Consider the following 16,461-nt stretch of genomic DNA (forward strand, 5'->3'; position numbering starts at 1 on the left):
GAGTAACACAGCACTAGAATAAACTGAACCCATATTTTTCTAGCAAGAACAGAAGACAGTATGAATAAGAAAGGTCATGAAGACTGTAAGATATCAATGCAGCAATATTTGGTGGATAAGCTTGGCGATACCCGCCAATACAGCGACTACTGCTTCCCAGCCTGCTTTTGCTTCTGTGATTAACAGTGCATTAAGTTCAGTCCTCTGGTCTCTCTGTGCACTGACCAGCATCTCAGAGTGAACAACACCTACAGCACAGTTCTTAGAAGCACTGTTTATTTATTATTTTTGTATTTGTTTAAATTTACCTTTTTAAATTTACATTTAAGGTGAACATTCATATATTATTATCATTCTCCCCACCCTTATCTACTCATCAATCCATCCATCCATCTGCATCCATTAGGGGTGGGAATATCTTGCCACCTCACGATTCGATTACGATTCAAAGGCCCGTGATGTGATTATAAAACGATTATCGATGCATCTTTTTTTCTATACAGGATCTTTTTTTCTCTCACTGTGTGACGACTTGGTACTTTTAAAGCAAAGTATTTGTAATGATCTATAATGAATTTACTTCCAATATCTTTCATTAATAAATCAAATGGAAGCGATGTGGCAAGTGAAGTGGAATAGCATTCACTGCTATTGTTTGGAGCTCATTAGACGCTGCTGCCACTCATCTGCGATAAAATGTGCTGTTATGGTGAAATAAGATCCAGTGATAATGGATGTCCACGCAGCACGTTACAGCCGCCCTGCCCGTTTTCTTTAGTGATTTTATAACTCCGGATTTGGTCGTGTTATAGAGAGTCAGGGGGTCACTGTGTCAGTGAAATATCTGTGAGATGGGACGTGTACAACACAGCGCGAAAGCCCTGTTTCTCAACAAGACTGCTGCTCACTTAGCAACACAGTCTCTCCTGGCTAGTAGCAAATGACAAGGCAGAGAGAGATTTAGCTAAGACGAATATTTGGAGACTTATTCGCATTTATAAGCACCTTAGTTGGTTTCCTGGAACGTTAAATCTGCAATGAGAGACTGTCAAACATTGAAAAGTTGTGAAGCAGAAGTCACTTCTCTTTCGATTTTTTCTCGTTCTACCTTAAATGGTGCCACATGTACATTCGGCACCTCAGTCAGAATTTAAGGTGGAATGGACACACACTGAGACATACTGGACATTAAATTTCTCCCAGGATGGTCTGATTTTTGATGAAAGGATAAAACAGCTCCTCTTAACATTTGGGTTGTGACTCCTGACTGAACCTGCCTTTTAATGCACAGTGTGCTGGTCGGATTTCTCGCTCATCCAGCTGTGTTTTTGTTATGTGCCACCACAGACTGTCCAGGTGCTGCACTTACCCACGTCCGAGTTCTGCCCTTTGCATTCCATAATTTACATTGTAAATCAAAATGTATAAAATTGATTTTTTGGCATTTATGAATTGATTCAGAATAGTTTACGTCCACATCACCATGTATGTAAGAATCGATTTTTTCCTGCACCCCTACATCCAACCATCCATCTAGCAGCACAAAATTTTAGGTAAACACTACCCTATCACAGTACCATGGTGGAATTCACTGAGCTCCTGAGAGCGACCCATTCTTCCACAGTTGTTTCTGGAAGCAGTCTGCATGCCTAGTTGCATGGTTTTATACACCAGTGGCCATGGAAGTGATTGGAACACCTGATTTCAATGATTTGGATGGGTGAGTGAATACTTTTGAAAATACAGTGTATATTGTTAACTTAATATGAAACCCATTGTGGGATGACTGCATCAGAGCGGGGAAAACATGAAACATGATACTAGCACAGAGGCCACATGAAGCCCTGTTCATTCCCACATCAAGACTGATTTCACAGCTTTCATGTCTGAAACCTTTCCAGGATTAAATCAGTTTTCGTAATACTCGCCCACAAGATGTTTGCAAGTAGAGAAAACCATTTATTGCAAGTTCTTACACAGCATAACACAGGGCCAACACCATGTTCTAGTGCCAGACACTGTACAAGACATATTTTAGATGATAACTAGAGTTTATGATGATTGGCTGACCCACCAGACCCACCATCTTTACTAGAAAAGAGGATGTGTAGAAACATCACGACAGATGTGGTGCTGAGATGAGACTGCTTTCTGAATGATCATGGGTGAGATCACTTCGGACTAGGTGAGAAACACAGCATGCCCTGGCAGGATGACCACGTCTAGCTCAGTGACTTAGTCTCTGTATACAATTCCATGTATCCTATGCCATGTCCGAACCTGACACAATCAGAATGTCTGTTCATCCTCCCCGTCTTCATACAGCTATGTGTAGAAAGCAAGAGATTTTTGGGATCCACTCCAGAGGCAGGTTTAGACACCGACCAAAAGGAAGACGCACCCTGAGGAACAAGAACATTCAATGCGAGCTCGAAAGCGAGAAAAAACATTTTGGTCTATATAGTTATCTACTTGTTAAGCGCATTGTACATGATACACGGATGTTCACGTAAAGAATGTTGTCTCGTCAAAAGTCAGAACAATGCACAGATGCGTCTCATCAATCATGGTTATTTGGTTCAAAATGACAATATTTTGTCATTATGAACCAAACGCTTGCAACAGCATCTCCAAACAGAAACCTACCTCAATTACTCAACAATTCTAACAGAATAATTATATCCTGAGTATATACAGGGCAACTTAAATTGCAAATGTAAATGATACACCAATACTAAAACAGCTGCATCCATAACTAAAGCAAAAGCCTGTCCTGTATGACATTCTGTTACCAAAAAAAAGTCAAAACTACAGAGCTCCAAAAGCACTAGCAACACCCATGTAGATGGTGCCATGTGCCAGTATTCAGTAATACCACAACATTAAACACACATGGTAACATTATTATGGACACTTTGCTACACTGTCATGGTCTGATCACATGATACAGTCCCTCTTCTGAGTGGTGCTTGTAAACAGTCACAGCATGGCAGGAGGAGAAGCAGACAAAGAAATGTTCTATCGCTCAAAAAGGTGAGATGTACATCCCACTCAACACAGAGAAGAAACAAATGCTCAATCTCAAGAGCACATTCATGTTCACGAAGAAAAAAAAGGCAGACCGAACATAACCTGACTTAAGAACCTGGTTTTGACTAACAAGCAGCTCAGCAGAGTCCTAATGGGCAAACAGATGAATATTCAGCTTTAAGATGAAATATTTAATAAATGATTCACTGTAAAACCCGGAATATACAAGTAAAAAAGCTGAATGTCCCTCACAAGCCTCATCTGTCTGAAACCTGTGTGCAGACTTGAGCCATGTAACATTGAACTCGGTGTGGAATGCAGCTTGATACTATTAATTAAAGAAGAATCCTATAAACCCGCTAGCAGAAATGTGCATTTTCATCGCTGGTGTTTTCTGAGAAACTGAGGCTGCTAATAAAGTAACAGTTTGCGCATTAAACACTGTTATATAATGACTGGCATGGCATGTACACAATGATTATATCGCTGCTGCTGGAAGAAAAGCTTGTATCTCCAAAATTATAACTTTACAGGAGAAGCAAAACACATACTTTACTTCTAATGTAAGAATGTTTCCCAGTCTTTTTAGGCCATTTCTTTTCATCCATTCATCATGAAATTTACCCACAAATGTAAAGGGCAACAGACATTTTCAAACTTTTGAGATTTCAAAATCTCAAAAACAACAAAAATGGAGATACAAGGTTTTGTTCTGACGGCAGTGATGTGATACAGTGCAGTATATGCCATTTATATGTTGGTACGGTATTGGTATGACTCATAGCAGTTTTATTTTATGTTGGAGCAGCTTCACAGCTTTTGGTAAAGATCAGTGCTCTCTGGCTTGGTTCTCAAGTCCAGTCCTGTCTGCAAATAGTCCTACACGATAGTGATACAGTAATCATTATTACAGATTTTTTTTTTCAATGCAATATTGTGATGATATAAACTGTGCCAAAAAATATTAGACAGGTAACTATCATGATTTTTTGCATACCGACACAGGCCTGCAGTCATGTCACACAATATCAGAAGCAAGTCTATTTCAGATCACTTAACTCAGTGAGGTTTGGGGTAAGTGTGCGATGATTTAAGCATGGAAGTTGCACTGTGCTAATTGAATGCCAATTATTTTCTTTCCAAATATTATGCAGTTATCCAAATTTATAATATTTCTCTTTCCAACATGATGTATTCACATATTACTCCTTTTATAATCAGAGTATTAAAGCTCATTACAAATAGTAATCAGATGCTTGTACACAGGACCACTGTTTCTTTTGCCCTGCAGGAGCATTTTCACAGCTTTATAAACAACACCTGATCTCCGCTCATTCTCCTGTTGCTTGAGAGGAGAGAGTGAAGGACACTGCCCGACATCCAGAACTCAGACACCTTGCAGAGAGAGGAGCTGAGCATATGGTCCTGCTGGGGAGAGGGAGTGAGAGTGAGATAGAGAGTGAGAGAGAGAGAGATGAAACAGAGAATGTGTGGAGTATGGTTGCAAGAAAGAGGATCAGAAAGAAAGAAAAGCAAGATACATTTAAAAAAGGAAATTAAAAAAAAAGTAAATGAAAGAAAGCGAGAAAGGTTACAGTGAAAGACAAAGCAAGAAAGGTGACAGTCGACGAAGAGTAATCCAGATTAAGTGTGCTGAACTCTAGTAGTGAAGGCAACAGGAGATCAGCAGGAGTTCAACTGACAGGCACTGGCACAGGGTACAAGACAGGCCAGATTACGGGACAAGAAGCGAACAAGCCTGTCTGGTCTTCTACACACTCCGAGTGATAACTGCAATTCCCATGAACAAGGCAAAAGTGTTGCTGCTTAAGACGTCTGTTAAATGCTGGCATGTTTGACTCTTTGAAACATTGAGTCTTTATTGAAACACTTTGGGAAAATTGGCATATGACTTTTGCCCCTATTCTATAGAGCTTTCAAACTTCGGAACAGTACAAAAATGAGTTTTTTTCTAACTTTAAGTCAAAGTAACTTGCACAGTAACTGACCTGTCTAACTAGGTTTATTTCTAAATCCTCTCTTCATCACAGGTCATGAGAAGGTCTGACTTCCCCATATCTCTCAAAGGGGAATTGGGCTGTTTTTTTCAAAGTTTCTACAGAATTTAACTGGTGAGATACAGAGCACAGCTGAGAAACAAAGGGATTCAGAGTGGTTTGATGTGAAATGGCGCATTGTGAAGAAATTCACCAAATCAGATTCTCTTTACAGTGATAGTGACAGGAACCAGTGTCAAAATGTTGGAAAAATGACATCAACATATAACCATTTTGTGTAATACATTTCTATGACGTAGGCATTAGAGGCATTAAATGGTTCAGACATGCACAAACACCTGAAAATATCACTGGAATATTAATATTAATAATATATCCGCAGCTGTTAACCCAAACACTGCAATAATACAATGATGACTCCTCCATGTAAGTATGCAGGTTCTAGAAAGAACAGTGGCTAAGAAAATAAACCACCATAAACCACATGGACTAAAATTCTCTGTCTCTAACTGACATTGATTGGACTCGTCAGCTGATAGTGGGTCTGACACAACCTCTGAAGAGACTCTTGTAGCTGAGATCATTTTTAAGGTCACGGAGAACAAAAAACAGAAGAGGTGAGTAACTCCACTGTGTTAATGAATAAGGATGAGAGAACAATCAGTACTACTGAGACTGAGAGAGAGAGAGGCTGTGTTTGTGAGAGAGGAAGAGAGAGAGAGAGAGACTGAATGCGTGTTTGTCTTTTTGCCACTTGGCACCACAGAGAAAGTAGCAGTACAATGACAGACAGCTTTATAAACACAGGCCACTCTCTGCAGTGTGTCTATTCTCAGACTCATCTATGCACAAACACACACACAGACAGACACACAGACAGACACACAGACAGACACACAGGTGTGTATGCAGCTGACATAAAGACAAAGAAACAACTGTGTCTTTTGTGACGCCTCGGTCACCAAGTACTAGTGTGATGTAATGTAAGTGCCTGTGCGGCTGCTGGCAATGTTGGATTTGTGAAAGTATGTGGTTCCATAAGATGGTGTGTGAGTGTGTGTGAGGTTTCATAGGTATGCAAGCGTGTGTGTGTTTACATAGTACTGTAGAGTATAAGCCTCTGTCCATGTGTGTACACGTGTGCTTGCTGTGTTTACTGTCTGAAAGGCCTGACCCAATCTGACACCACTTCATGACCGCAGTAAAGCTGCAGGCTAATGACTAAAGCAGAGGAGACGAAACTCAGCTGATCGGTCACGTTAAGCAGGTCTGTCACTGTCTGAAAACTGCTGCCACATGAATAATCGTGATTGATGATTTCAAGGAGAATTCCATCAATTTTTCACAATTTCTGCACAATTAAGTCATTAAGAAGTGAAGAAGTAAGTGAATCGGAGTGGATTGCTGTAAAATGCTCCATTCACAATAGCGGAGATAGAAACCAGATGTTTGAAGCCTTTTAATGCTTCTAAACCTGATGCCTGAGAAACTGTTTCACAATAGTTTTGTAGCAACCTTTAGGCCAAAAGTGCAGGGTATTGTAAGGCAAAATAGTACTCATAGAAAACTTATTTTTCATCATCTTTGCAAACAAAACGTCAAAAGATGAGCGAGAGAGGAAGACGACGTGCTTTGAGACACACAAGCTGGACGTCCGTCCCACCACCGTCTTTTCATCTCCTCTGCAGACCAGTTTCTGCTCCGCCGTGTTGAACGCTATAAACCTTTCTCTATGACACGACGCGCATGCGCAGAACGTGCTTGAACGTTCCGATTGGAAATCTAATTGGATTCAGGCATTTACACGGATACTATTCCGACTGAGGTGTTTACATAGATGTATTCTATTCCCATTGAGCTATTAGTCAGATTATTAACGGATTATTAGCCTGCATGTAAACGTGGCTACTGGTTCTCACACTACTACAAGTATGGTTATTTTACATTAGTGAGGTTTTTTTTTTGAAGATTTATACACTGCATTTTAAAGTGACCTCAGTTTCAACCAAAACAACAGAAACAAATGTGTGTAAAATATTAAAAGGACAATAGGAAGGTTAAAGATCTGATTAACTACATGCTTCAGTATAAAGTGAGCATCATTGGGCCTGGTTAATTGGATTTAGTGCAGTGCAGTTTGCAAAACACTGAATAAAATCACTGCAGTTGTAGGTTTATTATTATTACTATTAGTGCTGTTATTTTTGTTTATATGTGGACTACAGGTTCTATTTTGTCTGTTATAACATATTAAATCTCCAAAAAACACTAAATATCATGATTTATCTGGTATCATGAAAATATCTTGAAGTACTATGATAATATTTATGTCATGTCACCCCCTAAGATGCAGTAAGATGCAGCGTGTCAAAAACAGTAAACCGTCTTCACTCTGGGAATAGGATGGTCTTCCTGCTCCCCCATCACTGCAATGCTAGCCAACACAGATGCTAGCTGGCATAACAGAACTAGCGGCAGTCTTAGCAGCAGTTCGAAAAGATGGTGTTGGCACTTCATGTGTCTTGTAGGAAGCACATTTTAGCCTTCACCCCCCAGATTGTTAGCATTATGCAAAAAGGGAGACCTTGGGTGGGAATTGGCATTGAATAAATTTTAATAATAATAATAATAATAATAATAAAATAAAATTTAAAAATCTACTGAATAGGCAAATGTGGCTGAAGGAACTATTAATTCAATACAATTGTAATACAATAAATATAAATCAACACTGCAAAACTGATGTAGTTGAATTGCACAGATATCTGGTGTTTATGCCATTTTGCCATTTCCTACCAAGGATAAAAAGCAACTATCTATCTATTCTCTCTCACCCTCTTTATTTTCCCTCTTTCTACTGCTCTCTCTCTTTCTTTTTATTCTGTGCAGCATTAAGATCTATTCATGTTTTCCAGCCCTGGAGAAACTCAAAGTGAAAACATCCTGTCTGAGAACAAACGGACCTCCAACATTCCTATTCACATCACTCACTCTCCTCCACCCCCTTCTCTCTCTCTCTCTCTCTCTCTCTCTCTCTCTCTCTCTCCTGCAGTGCTGTCTCTCTGTCAGGCCATGGTGAGATGGGCAGCGCAGGCCAGAGTTGTGTTGAAATCTGATCTGCTGACTGCCTGCTTTTATTTATTGAACAGGACCGATTCCATGCCAACAATGGGGGGAGTCGCGCACCTCCCGTCAACGCTATAGCATTGCCCCAGGCATGCATTCAAAGCTGGAAGCTTCCATATTGTGGCACCTTTCTGTTGTTTTTTTTATATTACCCGCTGGCTGTTTACTGTACAGGCATTGTGTGCACCCACGGTGTGCATGCATGACAATGCTGCCTACACAGAAGTGCAAAAACGCATTCATTCCAAAAAAGTCCTAACATGTGGGGCAGTAGATCATTCCAGACGAGCACACAAGCTTCTCTTTTACTTTGCAGCACAAGATGGAGGGTGGGAGAGAGCATTAACGGGTTAAAATAACAGCTCATAATTAAAGGTGTTAGGAGAGAGCAGAGCTGAGTAAGGACAAACAAAAGTTGATATCTGATACTAGTACTCATATTTCATGTCCAAAACTAAGATATTACAAAAGTAATAATACAGGGTTCTACCCATTAACGTTCACAAGCCCACGCAATTCCCTAAGACCTTATACTGTTTTCCATGTAGTTACTGAAAAATAAGCCACTGGACAGGGCGCTCAACCTTCCCTGGGGCCCACTAGCCAGGTGGTCTTCTCCAACATTTTTCAACATGTAACATAACACTGTAAACTAAAATACTGGGTTGTCCATTTTTCTAAGGTATGAAGGACTGCCACTGCTACTAATACTACTACTACTAATAATAAGATAATAATAATAATAATAATAATAATAATAATAACAATAATAATAACAACAACAACAACAACATTAGTCATCAGGTTTTCATCTGAATGTTTTGCTTTTTAACACTGTAAGCAGTAAACAGTGTTTCTGCTTTATACAATTTACAGAATTTTTGGCACTGCTGGTTTAGAATTTTAGGAATGTCATGATTGCAATTACAAAATTTTGCACTCGACTAAATATATTTAAACATGGAGGTGCGTTGATCACACTTATGTTACTCAAGTGTTGCTATTATTGTTGTTGTTATTATTGTTATTGAACCTCAGTGAATCATAATACTTGTAACGTTACTTCAATAAACATCAGTAAAATAACTGCTAACTAGGGGTGCAGGAAAAAATCGATTCTTAGATGCAGCGCAATGCAAACGTGAGCGATTCTGAATCAATTCATAAATGTCAAAAATCGATTTTCTGAATTTAAATTTATAACGTAAATGTTCACGGCAGAACTCGGAAGTGGGTAAGTGCAGCATCCAGACATTCTGTGGTGGCACATAAAAACACAGCTGGATGAGCGAGAAATCCGACCAGCACACTGTGCATTAAAAGGCAGGTTCAGTCAGGAGTCACAACCCAAATGTTAAGAGGAGCCGTTTTATCCTTTCATCAAAAATCAGACCATCTTGGGAGAAATTTAATGTCCAGTGTGTCTCAGTGTGTGCTGATGTCCTCGTATAGGCTAAAAAATACAAATGAGAGCGCAGACTTACTTTGCTCTGCTTTAAGCTTTAGCTCCACTATAGCCGCTTTCCTCCCGTCTCCGCCAGAAAACTTTTCCTCAGAAGTAGAGCAGCTTATTGTAGATTTTCTCTCATCGTTCGGCTGTACACATCCCGTCTCACAGATATTTTACTGACACAGTGACCCCCTGACTCTCTATAACACGACCAAATCCGGAGTTATAAAATCCCTAAAGAAAACGGGCAGGGCGGCTGTAACATGTGCTGCGTGGACATCCATTATCACTGGATCTTATTTCACCATAACAGCACATTTTATCGCAGATGAGTGGCAGCAGCGTCTAATGAGCTCCAAACAATAGCAGTGAATGAGAGCCTTCCACTTCACTTGCCACATCGCTTCCATTTGATTTATTAATGAAAGATATTGGAAGTAAATTCATTATAGATCATTACAAATACTTTGCTTTAAAAATACCAAGTCATGGAAAAAAATCCCATATAGAACAAAAGATGCATCGATAATCGTTTTATAATCATATCACGGGCCTTTGAATCGTAATCGAATCGTGAGGTGCCAAGATATTCCCACCCCTATTGAAATCTATGTTTACAATGGGAAGGTTAAAATATAAACAGGTCACAGATCACTAGTTACCCTGTTAAAAGTGTAATAAGTAATGAAACTATTGCAATTACTTAATTAAAATAAGGTAACTTCTTACATTTTAACTAGTAACTGTATTGTCGCTTTATTTTATATCTTCTGTGTTTCATAACGTCACATAACATAGGAGGCTAGAGAGCGTGGGCCTGCCAACGCTACTGAAAAATTTCTAGAGGAAGCACTGATATAACTTATGTTAGGCAACTAGCTACAGTTACTGGTGGGTGAATCAAACCCCAGCCTTAGGACATGGACATCTGTTAATAAAGATGTCTGTAGGATGTTTATATCAAGTTTAAGATATACTTACGCAGAGAGCAATTCAACATGTGAAAAACGGAAACCGAGGGCACCAGTTGACTGACAAATGACTTCTAAGTGGGCTATAGCAAGAAGCAGAGTAGACAAAACTGGTTTTCAATGGTTTCTGTTACACATGATCATACTTGGCCACATTTCCTACTTCTCCTTTTTTCTCTGTTTCGCTCCCTGTGTTTCCGTTAATACAACACAGCTGGTTGACGCTGAATCTCCTTTTCTGGCGTTCTCACTGTAATACGTATATTTCTTAGTCACTCTAAACTCTCATACTTCCACATTCTACCATTCCTCTGCAGTATGCGGTGTCTCTGCGCTGACATCATGAACGAGCGTAATGGGAATTAGATCTTTGGCAATGAAGAGGGGAGTTTTTTCAGGGAAAGCCACAGCACAAGAGGGAGAGGAAGGGGTGGAGCATTTTCCCTAATGCAAACATTTCAGCTGAGGAGGAAGAAGAGGAGGAACACTGCCCAGATGGACACGGTTGCCATGGTTTCCAGGGATTGTTTTGGGAGGTCGTGTGAGAAGACCCACCGAGGTGTCAACATTTCTCTGTTGCTTTCTCTCTTAAGCAGTACAGAGCACACAGTTAAACATGTGCAGCAAGCGCCGAGGAAGGTACTGGACTACTGCCCACCAATTAATCTGAAAGTCTCCCATTTCTAAGTCCATCTGCCTCAATGTTATGCAACACAAGACTTTAGAACAGCAAAATAAAACAACCAAACAGTAAGTGCAGGGGGATGCTGAGGTATGAGCAGTGTTTAAAATAATCACCAGCTTCCTGTCTGACTGCCTGGCCTACTCTGTGTATGAAAATCAGAGTAACAGAACTGTCAGAATCATGTATAGTCCTACTGATTTAATGCAGCCAGCCAGGTGCATTTATCCACGTAGTTCGGTTCAGACCAAAGGAAAAGGTGTAAACTAACATTATATGAGTAAAAAGTCACAACTGCTTGGGCCGATTTTATGACATAGAATAATTGTGATGTCCACCAAACTTTCTGATTAATGCTGTTCTCTGTTCTATCTGCCTCAGTTTTATTTGTGTCTTGTTTCATCTGTCAAGTATATATCAGGGCAATAAGCCACCAGGCTTCCTGTGTTACCATTGTTTTGCGTGATGCAATGCAGGGTGAAATCCCTGTAACACAGCCTTGAGTGGCCGACTGCTTTTCCACATGGGAGAAACCTTGGCATCTAAATGCATAAAATATGTGTAGTCATAGGTGGATATTGAGCATTTTACGACGGCTTCCAACATGCCTCAAGCTTGTTTTAAAACTGAAACTTTGCGTTCTATAATGATCAACTCAGAGCTTATGAAGAGTCACGCACATGTCAAAACAGCACCAGAAACTCATCCTTTCCATGTACCAAAGAAGTTCTGCAGAGATCAGACAACAACGTCTTTACGTCTTTGTTCTGTTTAGATGTCTTTAATCTGTACTGCATTCACGTTTCAAACAAACCGCACAAGAGATCGTTTTGATACAAACCAACACTGATGTTCTCAAGGGGTCTCTGCCCGCTTATTTGGCAGCAGAGTTCAGGCAGTAGTGTTACCACTTGCACTAATGAACTGCACAAACACAGTAATCCCACCAGGGTTCATTTTAATCTAATTAAGCTGCCAAGCCTGAATGCATCCTTGCAAAGCCAAAAAATTAGAAAGACAAGAACAATGAGGGCACTGATGAGTTTTATCTTAATACACTGATATGTTGAAATAACACATAAATACAGTGATACATCAATAAGAATGAGCATCATCATAATACTTTAAACAGACACTACACACAAAATGAAAAATGTAACTGTTAATTCATCTGTTAACATGCCTACTCGCCTCCTACAGCAGTGACTCTGTAGCTTCTAGAGCAAGATATTCCAGTGTGAAAACGGGATACCCCTGTCTTACGACATATCTTTATGGGAGACACTTAGCTATATCATGAAGTACATGAGTATAGGATTCAGTTTAAAATCCGTACACTTACAGAGCATTGCATGGTCAGGCTCCTATGTATGTGGTTGATCTGCTTCATCCATTCGTATCAGCACGTTCTCTTAGGTTGAGTCATTTAAATTTACTGTCTGTTCCACGTTCTCGATTAAAGACTTGTGGAGATCGAGCATTTAAGGTTGTCGCTCCTAAATTGTGGAATACACTGCCCCCCTTTTTTAAGATAAATTGATTCTGTGGAGTCTTTCATTAAGCAACTAAAGACCTACCTTTTTAAGCAGGCTGTTGGATAACGGTCATGGCAGCTAAGGCATTGCCAGTCCTGTTTTTGTTTTAAATCTTTTGTACTCTCATGTTGTACATTTTATATTGCGTTATGTTTTGTAAAGCACTTTGTGGCTTGTGTCTGTGAAAAGTGCTGTAAAAATACATTTTACTTACTTACTTATATCATATGTCAGCTATATCATGAAGTAGAAGCTATATCATGAAGTATCATGATGTTGTATTTTTTCCATATTGCTCTGCTGGCATGGCAGATCTAAAAAGAAATTGTACCACCCACTACAAGCCAACAAAGCAAGTGGCCAAAAATACAGAATAACAGAAGCATAAACATATATGTATACAATGTATTTACAATTAACAAGCATGCTTCAGTATTAAATCAAGTCAGGTCGTAGTTGAACAGTCACATTAAAGTTATTAAAAAAACTTTACATTAATGAAAATACGATGGTCCCCCTACCAAGCTGGTCCTCCCTCATGTCATTTAATGTTGGTTATTTCATTTGGAACTGTTTAGCTATTGCAGTGATAGACTCTCTCTATAATGCCACCTTATTATGATCTTATTCACGACTTTACTTCATAGATATCAACAAACCTTAGCCCATGCAACAGCATCTATTACACCAAGTGGATCATCTCAGAGTGGGTACTACACTGTCACGTTACTTATCGTGGTAGTTACACTGTTATTTTGACAAAATCTAATTTAAGTTTAGTGTCTGACCAAACAGGTATGTTAAACAGATAAAGGAATGTCAAAAACATGGCAAATGGCCACTTGAGCCACACCTGTAATGTCCAAAATGTTAAATGTTAATGTAAGTGGACGAGTACACCAGTCAATAGGCTACTCCGGCTTCAGAGCAAGCTAGAAAGAGCAAAGTGGTACTAATAAAAATACTGATGATTCTAGACCTGACAGTGCAGGCTGTATAGGCAAACACAGTCCATCAGCTGTTGAATTGTCTTACACACCAAAGCCATATGTCGTACACAAAATGAAAGTAACATGAGCCCACAAGTCCGCCCATGCACCAGCTGGCTCACTTGTACTAACACTATGGTTGAGTAAGAGTTACAATATTTTTGGCTCAACAAAAAACACTATTTCCCTAAAGACTGTGAAAAAAGATTCCCCCAAGCTATTTCAACTGTGCTGCAGGCTGGGGGAAAAATGCAGAGAATGTTCCCAAGTCTCTACTCTTAGAAACCTCCTAAAGGTTAGAAACAAATATTACCATGCATTTACTTAATGTGTACTTCAGAGCGTATGCAAAATATGCCACACATGTTCATCAGGTCACAAAACAGGTCAATATTAAGATGAAACTAATGGCAAAAAGCAGGCCAAGGGCTACTTCCCCTAACAGTAGCACAGCTATGGGACTGTCAAACAGGGAGCAGTACACTTCTGCTACTTTGATCAATAATTCACAATCAAGTCTCACTTTGCTTCTCAAGTGAATGCCGCACATTGATGATGTACAATCAGCTACCTTGCTGGCCCTCTGCAACACTGAGATAAGAAGAACAGTCAGCGTTCTTTTCAGGCATCAATAACAAACTGTACTTATCAGAATTAGTCACGAGCAGCAAGAGGAAGACAAACCAATATCTAAAAGCGCTCAGTCTGAAGGCCTTTTTAAAATGTATAAATATAGTCTTGTTTATCAAAGCAACACCTATTGAGTCTCAGGCCCAATAATATATGGTATAACCATATATTTAACCACATGTGGCTAAATAAAGTACTAAATAATGTCTACCTTTTGATCCCTCCATTTAATTTGACAACCATAAGACTAGAGTCATTCCTCCGATGAAAGCGCCAGCGTTACAATAATCCATGCCTTAAGAAGCTTATTCAGCCCTCCTGGGTGAGCACTGGGACTGGGACAGTGCAAACAGCACATGTCCAACAGCCACAGCGAGTCATCATTCTCTTTGCAAAGGCATCAGGAGGCGAGACAGTTGTCAACAACTGCCATGCGACAGGTGAGAGGCACTGAGATCAGACTGCTGACATGCACACCCAGTCTAACGTCTAATAAAACAGGGCTCTGGACAGTCTTCATGACTCCCCAGAGCAGACCCCCGTCCTCTTTCTTCATTCAGCTATGTTTTGAGGTTGGTCTCACAGCTGAGGAGGAGCGACTCTGTGCCTAAATGGGACATTCCCTCTCCAGTCACATCATGAAACCACCTTCTAATTGACATGCACATGGCGTAGCTTTGGAAATCAGGAAATTCCTGAGCTTGTGAGGGGCTGCTCATGAGCTCTGGCTTTTGCGTTCATACTATTCACAAGTATGTATGTACGTAACATTTTGTGCCAGGAACACTTTATTTACGAATAGAGTGTTAATTTTCTATTAAATGAATTCCTAACAAATATCGTTAAACGTGAAAAGCAGTATCGCGGTGTAACATCACGGTATACCGCTATAACCGATTTGTCGCCCAGCACTGTTATAATCAATGATAAATTCCCTGCCTTTGCAAACATACTTGGCCATTAAAGCCTGATTCTTCTACTATCCGCAAATATTTGAAGAGAAATAAAACACCACAGAGGCTGCTAGACTCTAATCATTCCCTTATCAACCACAGATTAGTGCCCGACTAGCTGAACACCAGCACTAAGCTAACTTATCTGAGCACAAACATCACACGTATGCAAACACAAGCCTGAGTGGGAATCAGCCGATGTTGTTAACGGTTTGGCTCCGTCTCAGAACCACAAGCTGGCTAGAAGTTAAGACACTGGCTAAGACATTTAGCTCACAATAGTGGTAATAATGAGAGAAAACCGTAACGTTGCTGAATGTCGAAGAACCTACCTGACTGCTAACTAACTAAAGTATTCGCTGTATCCTCTCGCCGCTCTGCTGGAGCCGCTACCCGGGGATGAGCGCTGGGTAAACTTTCTCCGTCCACTCGCTGCTCGGTCGCCCGCGGCTCACTGCCATTAATATCGTACTTCTTCTACTGGAGGTCTACCAGCTCGGCATTAGAGCTGATGTAGCCTATACTGCGTCTCCACACAGCAGACGAGCAGTCGAGCATGTACAGCGCTGGGCTCAGCTGTCATCTCCCTCTGGAGGCTCCAGCAAGCTGATCCCTGCTCCCACCATGCTGACATCAACACCGCCCTCCAGACACTCTCTCTCTCTCTCTCTCTCTCTCTCTCTCTCTCTCTCTCTCTCTCAGACACACACACACACGGGCCTGCAGCGAGGCTGTCTTACACATGCCTGACAAAAAGTCCTGCACTTTCCTACAAGCACGATTTCACTAAATACTCACGTAAGTAACAACGTATATAAAATTAACACAGTTCTGTCAGTGTCTACCCTGCTGAAAAAGACCATTAGATTCACGAGGCTTAAAACCTGATGATTTAGCTTTCTCAGGAACCTGGCTTAATAGTTACCACTAAGTAACAGTTTCCTGTAGGACAGTGTTTCTCAACCTCCTGGTCCTGGAGGCCCAGTGCCCTGTCCTTTACAGTGTGCTCCCTGCTCACCACACCACTGTTCCAACTAATCAGCCAGTTAACAGCCCATTATTGAGCTAAGGTGGGTG

At 40.4% G+C, this 16,461-nt stretch overlaps 1 protein-coding gene across 1 annotated transcript in view; it reads right to left on the minus strand.

The window, feature by feature from the left end:
- The window catches only part of LOC108426495 (dynamin binding protein), a 59,319-nt gene extending 43,289 nt beyond the window's left edge, over positions 1 to 16,030 (minus strand). Inside the window, exon 1 of the mRNA XM_017696027.2 lies at positions 15,717 to 16,030. The gene's annotated coding sequence lies outside the window, so the exon portion shown is untranslated. The remainder of the gene's footprint in view (positions 1 to 15,716) is intronic.
- Positions 16,031 to 16,461: the final 431 nt, after the last annotated feature.

This window comes from Pygocentrus nattereri, chromosome 13 (genome assembly GCF_015220715.1).
Source record: "Pygocentrus nattereri isolate fPygNat1 chromosome 13, fPygNat1.pri, whole genome shotgun sequence".
Lineage (NCBI taxonomy): Eukaryota > Metazoa > Chordata > Actinopteri > Characiformes > Serrasalmidae > Pygocentrus > Pygocentrus nattereri.